The sequence below is a fragment of the Silene latifolia genome, chromosome Y (genome assembly GCF_048544455.1).
Source record: "Silene latifolia isolate original U9 population chromosome Y, ASM4854445v1, whole genome shotgun sequence".
In the NCBI taxonomy this organism is placed as follows: Eukaryota; Viridiplantae; Streptophyta; class Magnoliopsida; order Caryophyllales; family Caryophyllaceae; genus Silene; species Silene latifolia.
This window is the reverse complement of record NC_133538.1, coordinates 107,890,731-107,910,414: the sequence shown is the minus strand read 5'-3', so window position 1 is coordinate 107,910,414 and position 19,684 is coordinate 107,890,731. Positions and strand designations below refer to the sequence as shown.

General features: G+C 37.4%; 1 long non-coding RNA gene across 1 annotated transcript; it reads right to left on the bottom strand.

Annotated features, from left to right (window-relative positions):
• Positions 1-1,081: 1,081 nt before the first annotated feature.
• LOC141633157 (uncharacterized) lies at positions 1,082-19,336 on the bottom strand. The gene is made up of 3 exons (XR_012537955.1): positions 19,109-19,336; positions 18,363-18,440; positions 1,082-1,277 (listed from the first exon to the last, which is right to left on the bottom strand). It is a non-coding gene; the product is annotated as an uncharacterized LOC141633157 (long non-coding RNA).
• Between the last annotated feature and the right edge of the window lie 348 nt (positions 19,337-19,684).

The window sequence follows — 19,684 nt, the reverse complement described above, 5'->3', positions numbered from 1 at the left end:
TGCATCCCAACTTCGTACTCAATATAACAAAACAGAACGGTGCAAATTCAATGCACTCATCTCACAATACGCCATAAACTTGTCAGCTTCCCATAAAATATAAGTAAAATATGGGAGTAAAAATCATCCATATAATTTTCCATTTTTTCGCACATGATTTTTCCTTTTCGTATTTCCGATTTTTCCTTTTCATTTTTTTTCATTTTCATTCATCATTTCTTTTCTTTTCATTCCCTTCAGTTCTTCCACCATCTTCTGAAATCAGATAAAAGTAACCAAACTGCAGTAAAGCATTCCAAACAGCTACTCATCACTAGCTTGGCTAGGGTAGGAAAAATTATAGTTTGTAGCTAGTAGGACAAAAAGGGCAATTTGGCTATGTGGGGCTCATGGGTAGAATGAAATAAAAGGGAACTGCCTCTCCTAACATGTGTCACCATCCACAGACTGAATGCATACAAGTATTAAGAAGACTAGACTCATGCTTCTGCAAATTGATGTTACATGCCTTACAGAGAGTACTACTCACATCCTAAATGAAACCGGTCATGAATGTCACCAGTTTATAAAGCTCTAATCTCAGAATGTAATGTAGCTTGCCGGTATGTGAGTCAAGTATATTAGTTCAGATAAGAGAGAAACAAAAACTCGTAGATCATGCACATAATCATGCGAGCTAAATGTCAAGAATATGCAAGGCTAAGGTAAGGATTCAATGTAGCGTCATTGTTCAAACGTTCTGACTCAAATTAAACGTAAAAAATTTGAAATTTATGTGATTTTGGAAAATTGAATTAAAAACAACAATGCATGCGAAAATAAATAAAAGTGCAAACGAAAATGCAAGAAAACATGCAGACACAGATATGGATGCATACCTCCCCAAACCAAACCGTACAATGCCCTCATTGTACCAAAAATAGGGGAAGAAATGCAAACTGAGGAGAAAAAGATAACTCGAGGCAGAATACTTACAAAACGTCGTGAAGAGGGACCTTCCCAAACCGACCATGAACATGGGAGGTCAAAGGAAGTCAGCGTAGCTCACCAGATTTAAAAGTAGCATTTTGGAAGACAAAACTACTCGATCGAGTGACCTAGAACAGGTCGATCGAGTGATCTGGTGTCAAAAAGGGCTTGATCGAATGAAATAATCACTCGATCGAGTGATAGCGGAATTGCAGCTTGTCGATCGAGTAAAATTATTACTCGATCGAGTGACTCTCTGGGCAAAAGTTCTCGATCGAGTAGAAAACCTCTCGATCGAGTAACTGTACCTGCAAAACACGTATAAGAAGCATAGGGAATGTAGAAAAAGCATAGTTTTGTGTTCTAAAGTTCAACAAAAAGCTAAAGCCAAGGAAATAGTTCAATAAAAATACAACAAAACAGTCCGGGTTGCCTCCCGGAGAGCGCAGGTTTAAGAGGTCCCGCACGACCTTTATGGCATCAATTAACTGGCGCGTCAAGCTCGTTGAAGTACAGGACTTCAACACGATTGTCTGCTTCATTTGCCTCGTGATAATGCTTCACATATTGCCCATTCACCTTGAACCGGTTTCCCTCGGGGCTTTCTAGCTCAACGGATCCAAATTTAGTAGCAGCTGTCACCGTATAAGGACCACTCCACCTGGACTTCAGCTTGCCAAGAAATAAACATAGTCGGGCATTAAACAGCAACATCTGCGTAACTGAATCATCTCGATCTGTTTGGAACCTAGCATCTGCATAACCGATTGCACATAGCTTAGTATCTCCTCCATAAGTCAATACCCAATCCTTAGTCCTCCGTAGGTACTTAAGGATGTTTTTAACAGCTATCCAGTGTGTTTCACCTGGATTGCCTTCGTACTGACTCGTCATACTTAATGCATATGTCACGTCTGGACGTGTGCATATCATGGCATACATGATTGATCCTATTGCAGATGCATAAGGAACACGACTCATGCGTTCAACCCCTTCAGGTCTCGTGGGTGACTGAGACTTGCTCAAATGCATCCCAGACGTCATTGGAAGGTTCCCCTTCTTGGAGTTGGTCATGCTGAACCTCTCAAGAATCTTATCCAAATAAGACTCCTGACTCAGTGATAACATCCGTCGTGATCTATCTCGATAATACGGATTCCCAATATGCGTTGTGCCTCACCCAGATCTTTCATCTGGAAATGGTTCTTCAACCATCCTTTTACCGAAGATAGGAGAGGAATGTCATTCCCAATCAAGAGTATGTCATCGAGATACAATATCAAGAAAGCAATCTTACTCCCACTCGACTTGACATATAAGCATGGTTCCTCTACCGATCGAGTGAAACCATAACTTTGAGTCGGAACAGGCCATGGCACCTTAATAGGTAGCTGGTTCATTACTCTCTAGGAGTAAAACGTCATTTTCCTCGATCATACCAATGTATCTGTCTGGAGGATTAGAGACTCTACCCGGCCTCCTAGGTTCCTGAGGAATATTAACCATATCATCAGTTGAAGGAACAACTTCCTCCATCTGTACCTCGGTTGTTGGTTCTTGAATCTCCGATAGCTCGAAGGTTCTATTACTTGACTTTTTCTCGAGAAATTCTTTCTCTAAGAACTTTGCACTAGCCGCAACAAAAACTCGATGTTCGGTAGGCGAATAGAAGTAATGACCAAACATTCCTTTTGGATAACCAATAGAGTATGTCTTGACCGATCGCGGGCCGAGCTTATCCTCGTGTCTCCACTTGACATAAGCCTCGCAGCCCCAAACCCAAATAAAGGACAAGTTAGGGAACGTTCCCTTCCACATTTCATATGGAGTCTTATCGACAGCTTTAGACGGACTTCGGTTAAGTATAAGAGCAGCTGACAAAAGAGCAAAACCCCATAATGAATCAGGTACTACCGTGTGACTCATCATGGATCGAACCATATCAAGTAGTATTCGATTTCTCCGTTCGGACACACCATTTAATTGAGGTGTTCCAGGTGGAGTTAACTGTAAAACTATTCCACAGTCTTTAAGGTATTGATCAAACTCATTTGAAAGATATTCGCCACCCCGATCTGAACGGAGTGCTTTAACCTTTCTACCCAGTTGGTTCTTAACCTTATTCTGGTATTCCTTGAATTTCTCAAAGGACTCACTTTTATGCTTCATTAAGTAGACATATCCGTATCTACTCAAATCATCCGTGAAAGTTATAAAATATCTATAGCCATCTCTAGCGGTAATTGGCATAGATCCACATACATCAGTATGTATGAGTCGTAATAGGTCACTAGCGCGCATTCCAACACCTTTGAAGGAAATTCGAGTCATTTTGCCGATAAGACATGATTCACACGTGCCAAATGTAGAAAAATCGAATGCGGGAATAGTCCCATTCTCGATGAGTTTCTTTACACGTTTTTCATTTATGTGTCCCATTCGACAATGCCATAGATAAGTTTGATCTTTGTCACAAACCTTTAATTTCTTATTATTCATATGTAATATATCTGTGGTTTGATCTAAGATATAAATTCCATTCATGGAAACTGCTTTGCCATAAACCATTTCATTGAAAGAGAAAATAAAGCTATTATCCTTTATTGAAAATGAAAAACCGTCTTTATCAAGTACGGAAACAGAAATAATGTTCTTAGATAAACTGGGTACATAACAGTTATAAAAATATAACAGAAAACCACTTGGGAGTTGGATTACGTATGTTCCCTTTGAGACTGCAGCAACTCTAGCTCCATTCCCGACTCGCAGGTCCACATCACCCTTTGCGAGAGGTGTGATATTTTTTAGGCCCTGCAAATGATTACTCAGATGAGAACCACAACCAGTATCAAGTTCCCAAGTTCCAAAACTTGCATGGTTAATCTCAATCATATGAATATAAGATGACATACAAACAGGAGTGACGCGGCCTGCTTTTATGTCCTCACGGTACACGGGACAGTTCCTCCTCCAATGTCCAGTCTTGTGACAATGGTGGCACTCAATGTCACCGCCCTTGCTCTTTGCCTTGCCTTGTGAGCCACTAGTCTCACCAGGCCCACTCTTACCGTTTCCTGACTTTTTAAACTTTGGCTTTCCTACAGTTAGGTCGCCGTGAGCTTTGCCCTTACCCTTATTCTTGTTGGAAATCATGAGAACATCTTGCTTCATGCTCCCACTCAATTTCATATCCTTCTCGGTCTGTACGAGAAGTGAGTGTAGCTCATGAGGACTTTTCTTCATGTCATTCATGTAGTAATTTGCCCTGAAGAGGGCAAAACCATCATGAAGTGAATGAAGCATACGGTCAATGACTATGCTCTCACTGATTTTGCAATCAAGTGCCTCCAGTTTCTCGACATTCTCAATCATGTTAAGAATGTGTGGGCTAACCGGTTGGCCCTTCTGGAGTTTCGCATCAAAGAAGCGACAGGTATGCTCATAAGTAACGATTCTCGGTGCTTTTGAGAACTCATTAGTGAGCGTGGTGAAAATCTTGTTTGCACCTTGGGCAATGAAGCGTCTTTGCAAATTGGTTTCCATTGCAAAAATGAGTACGTTATTTATCGCACTCGCTTCCATAACAAAGTCACTATAAGCAATTGACTCGTTAGCTTTCGCATTGGGGCCTGAGTTTGGTGGTATTGGCTCAGTTAAGTACTTGAGCATCGTCAAAGCAATGGCAACACTCGTAATGATGCCTCGATCGCAAAGTTGGACCATTCATTCTTGATCGTGTGAACCGATTCATGTGGTCCATGAAAGCTTTTAGCCAGGACTCGCGTCCAAGTGTGGCACTTGGCATAGGGATTTCGTTATTTCCAGCCATTTGTTGTAACAGTATTATCAATATAAACGAATTCTACACTGCGAAAAAGAAAAGGATATAATAAGCATACTCATCGTTATGATTTAAGTCTAAAGCAATACTGTTATAACGCCAAGACTCAAGCATTTATACAATTGACCTCCCTCAAGAATTATATAAATGATCCCAAGACTCAATTATCTATAAATTGATAAGCCAACCTTTTGGCTAATTCTACTTTTAGAATTCTCGGTCGATAAATTTCTGTAAATTCTATCTTTAGTCCATCATAATCACGAGAAACTCTTCGGATTATAATGTTGAGGTAAACTAAGTCAACACAAACTACTTACCCAAATTAGAAGGGGTCATATATGCCTACCGACGAAGAAGGGATTCATAGCTATTTGGCCTATAAAGACTAGTCTCAATTTCAGTTTTATAGGAAGATCCCATCAACTTTATTTTTAATTCATTTTAAGTGAACTAATATCTAGCATGCGAGAATGAATAAACTATGGTGATGGCTTAAAAAAGTGTGACATCTGTATGTCAATGAAAACTAACATCCAAACTATATGAACCAATTTTCATGCATTTTAGTAGTAGGTGGTTTGATTTAGGCGAAATATGATGCACTAATTATCATGTGAAGAAAAGCAATAAGAATGGAAAAACGTAAAACAAAAACAAAGTCCTAGTGTGGCCTATCTTCCAAAATGAACATAAATACAACTTTGGAATCCTTCCTTGGACCCGAGAAGCTTGTCTTGATGTTCCATCTTGGTCCATGTAGCGGGAGTGAGCAATTCAATCTCCATCTTTAGTCTTCTCTAAATTACAATTAAAAATTACATAATAAACCTATTTACATTCTAATTTCAAAACCATAAAATAAAAGAAAACCAAAGGAGATACGAGATCTCAAAATTACATTAAAATTATGTTTCCATCATTACGAAAACATAATTAACTAAGGCATTTTCACAAAACCGAAAAACAGAAATTTTTTTTTTCTTTTTGTCTCGGCATTTTCACAAAACCGAAAAACAGAAATTTTTTTTTTCTTTTTGTCTCGGCAAATCTAAAAAAAAAACAGTTTTCCCTTTTTTTTTCTTGCGGCATTATGCCCTAAAATCAAAAAACATATTTTTTCTTTCCGGAAAAAACCCAATTAATAATGAACAAATTTGTTTAATGTTGCTACTAGAACAAGATTGGCATAATCATAAACATTTAAATTAATGAATCATGATCTTAAACAACAATTTAACATCATGTGAGCCAAAAACTATATAGCAAAGACAAATAATCATCATTAATACAATTTCCATTTACATTTTAATTTAATTCTCATTAAATCAAAACATCTACAAATTTATCATATTATCATCTTAACTAATTAAAACAAAAACATGAATAAATCAAAATGGAAACACAAACATCAAAAACAAAAAATCACTCGGCAAAAAAAAATTTGCTCTCGGCAAAAAAAAATTCATCACGGCTAAATTTTTTTTTTCTTTCTCGAAAATTTTTTGTTTGAATTCATTTATGAAAATCATATAAAATAATTTCGTGGCCTATGCTCTGATACCACTTGTAGGAAATATCAGTATACTTCCTCTATCAATTTTTTGGATTATAACGAAATTATGATTATGAAAAACTAGTCATAAACGAATTTACATAAACAAAAAGAATTGAGATTAAGAATTAACCTTTAGTCCTAGCAAATATGGCCTATGAACAAATATCGAATTGATATTCTCATAATTGTTGCACCCAAGATGCTATGAGAAATGCCCTTGTCCTTGCTAGAATAGATCCCCAAAATTGTTAATTAATTTTTAGGGTTTTTGTGTGAATGATGAGAGAATTAGGTCATTAAGAAAGAAGAGAAATGATCTCCTCTTTCTCTACTTAAAACCGTCCAAATGGAGTAATTAGGGAAGATATTATTCTTCCCTTTTTTTCTCTTATTTCGGTTTTTCCACCAACCACCAAAAATAAGGAGAAAAATATCTTCTTATTTTAGGTTGGTGTAGTAATGTATAAAATGTGTATTTTATTTCAATTGTCATATTTATGTCGACATGTATTAATAAGTCTACACACAACAGTTTGTAGTCGATTTATTAATACCGGTCTGTCAACATTTTATTATGACAATTCCGCATAATATATAAATTAACTATAAATATAACATATTTATAATTCGCTAATTAAATATAACTGGTTACGTTTAATTACGAATTAACATCTTAATTCGTTCAAGCTAACATTATATACATTAATTAAATATAACAGTTTATATTCAATTTACGAATTTAACAATTAATTCATCTCAGCTGGTATTATTTAATTGTATTAAATAATCGTCTCATCATCACATTGACTATCTGTTTAGTCAAATACATAGACTAACCTTTTAGTCGGGCATCATTGTGATTATATTTTCATACAATCACATCTCTCAAACACATCCTTTAGGTGTGACTTTTAGGGACCAGTTGATCACCGCCATCTGTATGATAATAACGTCAAACTTCTAGCAAGCCAACCGTTATTAAGTAAACGTTAATCAACTGATAAAATTCTAAGTATAACCTTGTGAACCTATAAAATATTTATATATGTTATCACACTAACTGTGGAGGACACAAGCTCCAACATGGTCGGATTTCATCGTTCTTTGTATCACTGTGATCCTTGCGTCAAGGGTAAGTCCTACGTACCATTTTTATAGCATTTGGTTAAGGTTTTTTAAACCCTAATTTTGGGATTGGGGGTTTTCTATGTTTATGTTGATGTGGTAGTGATTGTATGATTATGTGTATAGGAGGAGGGTTCGTAGAGGAAGGGTTTAGAGACAGCTGCTAGATCATCTGCTGTTTGTGTTGCATTCTAGGTAGGGTTTCCCTACTCAGTATTAGTTACATGATTGTGTGGTGATTGTTATTGTTACTGAGTAATTATCGTACTAGAATTGGTTGTTGGTAATTGTTGGTGTTGTGACGGTTGTTGTTTATTGTCGTTGACTGTTGTTGTATCTGTCTGTGTTCTTCGGGTGCGTCCCTGGCTAAGTGGAGTCACTTGCGGGAGTGGCTTCACGCCCTTGATTCGCCTCCTGTGGAACCCGCCACAGGAGGGATGCGCACATTAAAGAACATGGGTTTATCGCTCGATGAGATGAGCGGAGCTTAGGTGGGAACGGCTGCGGTCCCCCACTGGCGTTGTGGAGTACCTGTTGCGATGGGTACTCTGGCAGGGCTACACACTTTAGTGTGTAGTCAGTTGTGTGGAGATTGATGATGGAGACTGGGGATTGATGTGTTGATTGAGCTGCTTGGTATTTGCTTCATGTTGGTTTGTATCTTGTAATTAATGCGACCAGTTTAAATGTTTTAAAAGCGTGGTGATCCATTCGGGGTGGTGGCGATTATTGAGTAGGTATGATATGACGCGTATGGGATAGCTGGGATGAGTCATCACGTGGCAGTTAGAAGTCTTCCGTTGTGTCAGACGATATTTTATAGCTTTGATAGTTTTAGCAGTAGACCGTTTGAGAATCTTGTATTTCAGTTTAAGAGTTTTGGTTTTGATCATATAATCACTTTAAACTATATTGTTATTTAAATTATGTTTCTTCATTGTCATTTGATTATCATTGCCTCGGGTAATCGAGATGGTGACGTTCTTATACCTTAAGTGGTCCTGGTAAGACACTTGGAGTATGAGGGTGTCACAAAGTGGTATCAGAGCAACGATCCTGAAACCTGTAACCAATGAATCTAATGAACATAGGGGGTCAATTAAAATGAACCCGGAGTAGAAGTTGTAGGAGCTAATGCAAAGTCTTGGGAGACGTCCTAAAGTCGCGAACTCGCCCTACAATTTTGAACCGGTCACCATGGGATATGAGTCGGGATCGCTATGTGTTTATCTTGTGAATTGTGCATCTTTGTAGCAAAGTGTGGTATGAATCGGTGGATGTATGTATGCGGAGAATGGGAAATGTGTAGAGAAAGATGATAATGAGGTGATGTTATACATTATTTATTGAAAGCATGATAGTTGTTTTACGATATGGCACTATAGAAATACGCAAAGAAAATTTGTTTGATTTGAGTTATACATAGAGTTATGTATACATATATGTTGTTGGTAGTGTTGTACGAGTTTATATAGCTGAAAGTTTGAGTAAGAGCATGAATAATTGGTAGAAAAAGATGATAATTGTTGCATGATAATATGATTATTGATAAAGCATATTGTATGATGGAAGAGATTTTATAATGTTGTTATGTTAGTAACACGTGAATAGGAGACTTGATGTTATATATTTGTGATTTTGTTTACGTAAAGTTATAGAATAAAAACATGTAGGTAATACATGCTTGGTAAATTGAATGATGCATGTGTATAATGGATGTTGTTGCTTAGATTTTGAAGATAGTAACATGTGGTTAGGGATACTGGTTTTATGAGCATCGAGTTGTTTTTGTTTACCTTGTTGTCGTTTAAGTTGTTTGGAAGTAAAATCAAGTAGTTGTGTTTTCGATTATAGAGAGGTTGTCTTTAAACTGTTATAACTTGAGATTCATAAATGATTTTAATGTGATTCTAATTGGAGGTTATAGCTTGTTCTTTTAAGATTCTAACGATAGGTCACATGCCCAAAACGACCAAGAAACGAGTGAGTTATGACCGTTTTACAAAACCTGGACAGTGCTGAGAAATGTGTAGGGTACTCGATCGAGTGGCCCTCACTCGATCGAGTACCCCTTACTTGATCGAGTAGCCCTGGTAATTTTTTTTACGTGCTTCTGACCTTCACCCACTCGATCGAGTAAGTCACTCACTCGATCGAGTGGCTTGTACTCGATCTAGTGACCCCTGTTTTGGGTCATATGCTTATCTTTTGACTTCGTTGCATATTATGTTTAATTCAAAGGTGTTATTTTACTTATTTATGCATTGTTTTACATGTATGTTGGTTTTGATGCGTAAGTTACCCAATCTTATGCTGTAGTGAGTGGCACCTGTGGTGAGTATGAATTCAGCGGGAGGACATGAGTTATGTGTGGTTGTGATGGATAGTGGAAAAGGCAAAGAAGGATTGGTAAGGCTTATTAAGGCATGGAGCATGTTTTGTGAGAAAATATGAGTGATATGATTTTGCGTTGAGTAATGTAAAAGTAAGTAAATATGGGCAAGGGATGATGTGAGTCTAAGGTACGTGAGAATGAATAGATTGAAAGGAAAAATGTGGATAGTAGCAACTTGAAATGTGTAAAGAATTATGGAGGGAGATGGTTAGGAATTGTGTTGGTTAAGAATATATATAATGAAAGGTCGTTTTAGAGGGATTGAGCAGAGTGGTATATAGTGAACTTAATGGAGATATGTCGCAACGTGGATTTGCAGATAGTGACTGATTTTGAGAATTTGTGTTATCAAGAGGTGAAACTAACGTGTGATTTCCTTGGTCAATTAACGGTATAAAATGAATTTTGATTTCTAGAGATGTAAACAGGGAGATGCAATTGTTTGAACAAGTAAACGTTGATTCTATGGATGGATTGGTGGCAAGGGTGAGTGATAGCATAATAAGAGAATATTTATGGTAAGAAAGAGTTAGATGATATGGATATGAATTAAAGAGATGTGAGTTTTGGAGCAATGAGAAGGTAACCGGAGCATTATAGAGTTAGGTAAGAGGTAATAAGGAGTTGAATGGTTAATTGGTTTTGTCGAGTGTAAAAAGAAAAGAATGAGGGGAGTAAAACTAAGAAAATGTTCACTGGAGTTATGTGATATAAAAGTAAGGAATCGTCGAGATGTATGATACTATCATGAGGATTTGAGTTAGTGGTTATATAGGAGTTTCAGAACAACATGATTAGTCAGGAGTTTGGAGGAATTAAGTAAAGTAAAAGTTGGGTAGAGAATTTGCACGATATGAGATCTTGGTGGTGAGTCGGGTGACGATACAATTAAGGATGAAATTGGAAATAGTGTTGAGATGATTTTTGTTGATGTATTTGATGTTCGTTATTTGGGATGATAACCAAAGATAGAAAAGAAACTGTGATGTTTTTATGCACGAACGGTGGTAGTGTGGAGGTGTTGTCACTAGTGGTTAAGGGTGATGATAAATAGGAAAGATGGCAATTCTAAAGAGGTTGATTTTGTAAAGATCGAATTGAGATGTATGGTTATGAGGAAGTATAAGACGTAGTCTTAGGAACAGATTCCTCGTAATGAGGGTTAGCTGTATGGTTATGTATGGCAGAAAGTGCTGGTTATGCGAATGGGAGAATGTGTTATGAGGGGCATACGAGTTAAGCTCAGGTGAGAGGTAACCTTTGCCAGGTGGTAACTTACGTGATCAGGATTGACTAGTTGGATGTGATTACGGGTCTATGATGTGTATGAATGTTTGTGTGAGGTTTTGACCTCACAAGAAGTGGTATTGTGTGATAATTATAAAGTTGTTGTCAGAATTTTCTATATGTTGAGTACGGTAACCTGATTGAATGATAAAAAAAAATGGTAATAGTTTGATTGATCTGGCATGGTTAGTTATAATCGTATGTGTATTTATAATACATGTGTATTCCGTGAAATGGTAGGGATGATGGTCATGAGGTGCTTATCCGTTTATTCATAAAATATGTTACGTTGTGATTTAGTAAAGTGGATTTGAGTTAGTTTTCTTGTCCTAGAAGTTATTTCTGAGTCAGTGTTTATGGGATTGTGTATGTTGCGATGTCTATCAGTGTGGTTTTGGTGCCTCGGGTGGTGATCCGGGCACGGTACTTAGTGTTGTGATGCGGGTATTTTCGCACTGCGGTGTGGCTGTTGGTGACGGTGTTGCGATGCCGTCACCGGTTGTGGTGGAGTAGGCGGGATGATTATGATTCTAGTTTCGAAAGTACATACCAGTTATACATAAATTGTTGTTTTGTTTGATGTTGCTTCCTGTGAGTTTCAGTTTGTACAGATAGACAGTTGTTTTGTTTATTGATGTTTCTTACCAGTTAAGTTTTGGAATGAGGGTAAAGTATGATATGAAAGAGAGTGTATTTGTTTAGTGGTTGTCATGGCATCGGGATATTACATTGATGGGACACGATTGTCGGAAGTTGTTACAGTACATTTGATCTTGTTGTAGATGAGGCATCGGTGCACATAGTCATGGCAAGTGATTCGTAGAACATGTGTGGTAATGATCTGAAAGCTGCAGGTGGTTCATAATCTTTCGTTGAGACAGTGAGTGTAGGGTGTTGGGAATTAGTGTCATGTTAAGTTATGTATGAGTTTTGCGGTAAAGGAAGAAAAGAACTTGAGGATCTAGTGTGAGTGTATGTAATAATTGTGGATCGTGAGTTATGAGTATGGAGATAGGTGCAGGTATAGAGGATTATGTCGTTTTGGCAGTAATAGGGAACAATTGAAGTTTTGGTTAAGCAAAAGATTTTGAGGTAGAGGTTAGGTGGTGTGACGAGTGAATTGAAGTATGAGAATTGTTTAAGTAAGAGAGCCTTAGATATATGCATGGCGAGTGTTTAGATTATAGGTGGTTATCTTTGACATGCGGTGATGATGAGGATAATGAGAAGAAATAGCTAGAATTTAGTATTAGTGAGTTACGAGGACGTAACATTTATCTTAAGAGGAGTAGGATGCGATAAAAGAGATTTTGATGGTTGTGCATATGGTAGTATAATTGGAAGTAGAGTGTTGGTATAGCATAAAGGATGGATATTTTTTTTGATTGATTTTATTAAAAGTCATGACCGTGCTTGTAGTAGTTCGATGATTATGAATGGGAGAATATTTCATTAGTGTTGACAGTTGGATGATGATGTTATGAGTGTGAGTAAACTTTGAGGACGAAGTTCCTATTAAGGGTGGTAGAATGTAACATTCCGTTTGATGTTTATGGGTGTCTTGGTTTTGGATTTGTTGGTGGATAATATGTTAGTGAAACGAAGCTAGCAGCGTTTGTGGATGGTAGTTGCTAGTGTATGGAGTTAGTGTCGAGAGAGGCTATAACGTGGTGGATACGATATCGTGAGTCATTTTGTGGAGGTAGACGTAGTTGGTGGAGTTGGTGTTGAGAGTTCATATTTTATAGGTTGGGTTTTCGTTTGAGTTCTTAGCTATGTTGTTGTGTCTTGGTCGAGTTTGTGTGTTTGTTTTGAGTATGGGTTGAACTTCGGGGACGAAGTTCTTTTTAGGAGGAAGAGCGTAATCTGACGGTTTTATGAGTCTCTGGGTACTCTATCGAGTGGGACTTACTCTGTCGAGTAAGCATGTTTTGATTTACGAATCAGTGTTCTGCCTGTAGGGTACTCGATGGAGTAGCCTTGGTACTCGATCGAGTAAGTGGCACTCGATCGAGTATGTTAGTTACTCGATCGAGTAAGTCGGTTAACGGGTTATATCGCAACGGGTTTTGTTAATAATGTGAATTAGTATTTATATTACGCCGCCATCTTTCATAAACACTTTTTATAAACCTAATACACTCAAAAGAGATTGCAAACTACGTTGTTCTTCCTATTCACATTATTGGCAAATCCCGGAGATAGAGAGGTCGGATTTCATCGTTCTTTGTATCATTGTGATCCTTGCGTCAAGGGTAAGTCCTACATACCATTTTTATAGCATTTGGTTAAGGTTGTTTAAACCCTAATTTTGGGATTGGGGGTTTTCTATGTTTATGTTGATGTGGTAGTGATTGTATGATTATGTGTATAGGAGAAGGGTTCGTAGAGTAAAGGTTTTGAGACAGTTGCTAGATCGTCGGCTGTTTGTGTTGCATTCCAGGTAGGGTTTCCTTACTCAGTATTAGTTACATGATTGTGTGGTGATTGTTATTGTTATTGAGTAATTATCGTACTGGAATTGGTTGTTGGTAATTGTTGGTGTTGTGACGGTTGTTGTTTATTATCGTTGACTATTGTTGTATCTGTCTGTGTTCTTCGGGTGCGTCCCTGGCTGAGTGGAGTCACTTGCGGGAGTAGCTTCATGCCCTTGATTCGCCTCCTGTGGAACCCGCCACAGAAGGGATGTGCACATTAAGGAACATGGGTTTATCGCTCGATGAGATGAGCGGGGCTTAGGTGGGAACGGCTGCGGTCCCCCACTGGCGGTGTGGAGTACCTGTTGCGATGGGTACTCTGGCAGGGCTACACACTTTAGTGTGTAGTCATTTGTGTGGAGATTGATGATGGAGACTGGGGATTGATGTGTTGATTGAGCTACTTGGTATTTGCTTCATGGTGGTTTGTATTGTGTAATTAGTACTGACCCCGTTTAAATGTTTTAAAAACTGTGGTGATCCATTCGGGGGTGGTGAGCAGTTATTGAGCAGGTATGATATGACGCGTATGGGATAGCTGGGATGAGTCATCACGTGGCGGTTAGAAGTCTTCATTTGTGTCGACGATATTTTATAGCTTTGATAGTTTTAGCAGTAGACCGTCTGAGAATCTTGTATTTAAGTTTAAGAGTTTTGGTTTTGATCATGTAATCACTTTAAACTATATTGTTATTTAAATTATGTTTCTTCATTGTCATTTGATTATCATTGCCTCGGATAATTGAGATGGTGATGTTCTTATAGTGGTCCTGTTAAGGCACTTGGAGTATGGGAGTGTCATATAATCAACAAGAAGGAATAGATTATGATGAGAGTACGAGACCTTCGCTCCTGTCGTTCGTCTAGTGGCTATACGATTATTAATAGCCTTTGCAGCTCACATAGGAATGAAACTATATCAAATGGACGTTAAGACTGCATTCCTTAACGGTTATTTGAATGAAGAGGTCTTTGTAGAGCAGCCTCTTGGTTTTCTGGACAACAAGTTTCAACACCACGTCTATAAGCTAGATAAAGCTCTATATGGTTTGAAACAAGCTCCTAGGGCTTGGTACGACAGATTATCAAAATTTCTGCTTGAAAGCAACTTCAAAAGAGGATCTGTTGACAAAACTTTATTTCTAAAATCTGAAGATTCTGATTTATTGGTTGTGCAAATCTATGTTGATGATATTATTTTTGGTTCAACTAATGATAAATTATGCAATTACTTTTCAGATTTGATGACCTCAGAATTCGAGATGAGTATGATGGGAGAGCTTAAATGCTTTCTTGGACTTCAAATTCAACAAACAAGTGAAGGAATTAAGATTCACCAACAAAAATACATCAAGGAACTAATCAGAAAATTCGGAATGAAAAATTCTCATTCTATGTCCACTCCCATGGTCACAGATAAGAAATTAACATTAGACGAAGATGGTAAGTCTGTTGATGAAACAACTTACCGAGGTATGACTGGCTCACTCCTTTATTTAACTGCTAGCCATCCAGATATCATGTTTAGTGTATATGTATGTGCTCGGTTTCAATCATGCCCTAAGGAATCGCATATGATAGCAGTTAAGAGGATCTTGAGATATTTAATTGGTACGTCGAAATTGTATCTGTGGTATCCTCTTGGATGTAATTTCGATCTCATAGGGTATTCAGATGCAGATTACGCAGGTTGCTCGCTTGATAGAAAAAGCACTTCAGGCATCGCAACGTTTGTTGGACCGTGTATTATAACGTGGGTGTCAAAGAAGCAAAATTCAGTTGCCTTATCCACTGCTGAAGCCGAATACATTGCTGCCGCTTTGGTATGTTCTCAACTTTTATGGCTTAAGCAACAATTATGTGATTATGGTATAGATGTAGGATGTATTCCTATTTTATGTGATAATACGAGTGCTATAATTATTTCCAAAAACCCAGCACAACACTCTTGTACTAAACATATTGATATTCAACACCATTTTCTACGTGACCATGTCGATAAGGGGAATATAAAACATGAATTTTGTAGCACAGAAAAACAATGGGCAGATATTTTGACAAAGGCGCTGGCTAGAGAACGTTTTGAGATTTTACGGTTGGAAATTGGTTTAATCGGTGGCAACTAAACTTGTCACAAATATTTACGATCTTTATGACTGACTAGAAATAGACGAGATTGTATGATTGTGTCCGTATTTTCCGCTGTAAGTATATTCTTGTTAAATATTATATTATGTTGCTAGAATATTCCGTCTGCTAATCATATATTATGTGTATTTTTACAAACCGATTTTCTCATCATAATATTTCCTTTTAGCCGAAAATATTTCTATCAAACAATATCCTTATAATATTTGTATTTATCTACCATTGTGATTTACCTAAAAGTCTCCTACCATATATTTGCCATATCTTTTAGAAGATTTACCATAGTCTATCTTTCCTAATCTATATGTGTATATAAAAAAAAGGAAAGAATCCTAATAAAATCTATAGCCGCCTAAACCTAGCCTAATTTTACCATAACACAATTGCTTTTACCATTCATAAATACCCCACCTCCCTCACGTCTCCATCACCCTCACAACTCTCTAAAAATTTAACTTTCTTAAAAATCTCCCACAGTCAACCTCATCCATCATCATCATCATGTCTCCCCCAAAAACTCGCCTCAACTCACCATCAACTCGCTCCTCTACTAAGATCGGGTCATCCAAACCACCATGTGATAAGTCAATTCAAACCACCCACACTTCCTCACCTCAATCAAACCCCAAACCAACCAATCCCGATCATAACCGGGTTGATACTAATCTCGAGGGAAAACGTCGGAAGCTTAACAAAGGTAAGAAGAAGGATATTGGTGTTGAGGGTTCAGTTGAAAAGACCGGGGTTGTGGTTAACCAGGATGGTTCTCAAAGAACCTTGTTCCGAGAATATATGCCGAATGTTACGATGACGAGTCTTAATAAGATTCTATTTACCACGGAGGAAAGTACTCGGGTAAACCGTGTTATGAGATACGGTATTCATGGAGGATGGTCTTATCCCGAAAAGTGGTATACAAAGGTTGAAGCTTTGCAATTCTTCAAAGATTTCTTGACTTATCAAGAATGGACAAAGATTTGTTCTTTGATCGGTCTCGTCTATCCTATTGAGGTAATCCAATTCTATGCTTCGGTTTATGTTAAGAAGAATGTGTTGCATGCAATGGTTAATGAGTCCGAAGTCACTATCTCCCTTGACGATTTCCGCACTCTATTTTCTGTCCCTGATGATAGGGTGGAAATTAACCCGAGTGCGGAATGGGGGGATGTGACGGAGGAAGAAAAGCTTCAAATTAAGAGGTCATTTGATGATGGTGATACGGGGTCAAGTAACATGTTGGCGGGTTTGTTTACTCCCAAGTTAAAATTCTTTTTAAACTTTTTATAGAATACGGTCGTTCCGAGGAGAAGAGGCCGTGACAAATTGTCGAGCTATGAGATGGTTTTGGTTTCTAAATGGCTTGAAAGGTGTTAAAGTTAGTCTTCCCCGACTTGTTTTTCATCGTATTGTCCAAACAAGTATTTTCGTCACTGAGGAAAAATTCTATACTACCTTGGATTTACCTTTTGGGATGTGAATTTTTCAAATTTTGGAACATAAGGGGGTTGTCGGTCCTATTAGCTATTGGGTCATGGTCAAGGAAGAGATGTGTGATACACATCTCAAATTAATGAAAATAGCCGTGGTTGGTCCCGACTTGATCTTCTTGTCTAAGGGTAATGTGGTTGAAGAATCGTCGGATGTGATGGTGGCCGTGGAACAGAAATTGGACTCGTTTATGACGAGTATTTGTGAAAAATTAGATGTTCAAAATAAGTTGATTGCGGAGTTGGTCGCGGGAATGGGAAAGGAAAAAGATGGGGCTCCGGTTTCTAATGGTTCGGGTAATGCCGAGGTCCTAGCCTATTTACATGGGTTAGAAGGACGTGTTGAAGCTATGGCTAGTGATGCGGATAGAGCGGCTAAGGAATGTGTCCGTCATTCCGGATCATTGGCTAACTTGGCTAGTCAAGGAGGGGCAATTTGTGAAGCATCATTGAAGTAATGTTATAGCTGCTTGAGCTATAACATTGAATTTTCCTAAAGCATCATTGTGACCCTTTCATTCACAAGAATGATGATCACTCAAGCAAAAGACGTGATCAAGTCTATAAGAAGCTCAAGATGAAGAGCTTATGATCAAGATGAAGAGATGATCCTACCATTGAAGATCTCCAGGAAGATTAGCTAGTATAGGACATCATCTAATGACGGTATCTTTGGGAGTAATATTGGAAAGGTAGAGTTATAGTTATTTCACCTATAATTTTACTTACCAAGCTTAATGTGATAGTCATTTATGCTATAACATTAGGTTGCATTTTGAAGGCACGATTTTAAGGCTTTGAAATTAATTTTCGAAAGCTCAAAGATTATCTATGTATTTTCGAAAATACATATATGTATAATTGAGGAATGATGCGGGTTTAGCAAGCTAATGTGAGATATGGAAAGACATGTAAATAAGTATTGAGACTATCAATGTGAGATACATTAAAACTGCCTAGAGACTATATTACATTGATCAAGGTTTTCCCTGTTTGTTAAGGAGTCACATAATTGAGAGTAGCAACAACTATACAAACAATAAATAAAGTAACATATACAGAGTAACTAACTTACTTCTGTTTCCATCAAAGAACGTTATTCACGACCAGCTAACTTTTCGAAAATACTTGCTCGTCTATTAGATAGCTATTTCTGTAAGGTGAAACAAAATGTAAGAAAATGACTATTATAGGATTGTGAAAATATCATTATCTATGAATGAGAAGTGGAGTATAGAAGAGGAATATAAAGGGAGCAAAGAATGACTAAGATAACAAAAAAAATTAATCAGAATAATGTTTTTTTACTGTAAATGCGTCGTTTATTTATTCGCTTTTTTATTATTTTTATGAGGTATTTTAATGAAAGACAAACAAATGATTGAGACAGGGGAGTATAATGTTTACTGCACGGGTCTGCTTCTCACTATCAAACTCACCACACTCCCACTCAAAACTCACTGCTCTTCTATCACTACCATCATTAATCTGGGTTCAAACAGACTATAATTTGAGAATTAAAAATCAATCAAAGATCCCCTAACTTTTCCGGCCAATAATTTCATAACAGTTAAAACTAAGGGTCTTTAAATTTCACCTTAAATCACAATCGTACAAAACCTTATAGTACCAAAATCTAAACTATAGAAAACAGCACTAAATAATGTTGTCAACGTCCTAGAGTTTGAAAGATCATCATGCTAGGGTTTTAAAATCAGGAGGAAAAATATTAGACTAAAATTAATCCCCAAATTAAATCACATCTTAAAAAAAAAAACTACGCATCACCTAAAAGGAATTAAGAAGAAATAAGGGTATTACCGGATAATTACCGGACGATAACGAATTCGCCTTTAATGGTAACAAAACAGAGGTAATCGAGAGAGTAGAAATCATCGACGACGTTAAATACTCATGTTTCACCGGTGCCGTTAAATAATCTGGCCGGAGATGAGTACCGATGGAAATGGTGGGTGAGAGGTTAAATATTGGAGGTTGAGGAAGAGGAGTGCGAACAGGATAAAGTTAAGGACTCAAGGAGGAGAAATGAGGTATATTGAGGTAGTGGGTGGTTTTTTTTATTATACTCCGTATTTCCGAAACTGTTAATGTTAATGTATCCGTATGTATGTATGGGTATAATATACGATTAATTCACCACAAATTGACACATAGGCATTTGATTGTAAAGTGACTTTTGCTTTAATAGTATTAATGATTAATGATGATTAATGATTAATGATTGTTCAAAAAACACAAATTATTAGAAAAGACCGTCTCACCATAAGAATGAAAAAAGGCACAAATACTATTCTACAACTAGTTGTATAATAGTTATGTAAAACCACGTCAAAGTTATCGAGCTCTCACACAAAGTTATTGAGCTATTTTATAAGT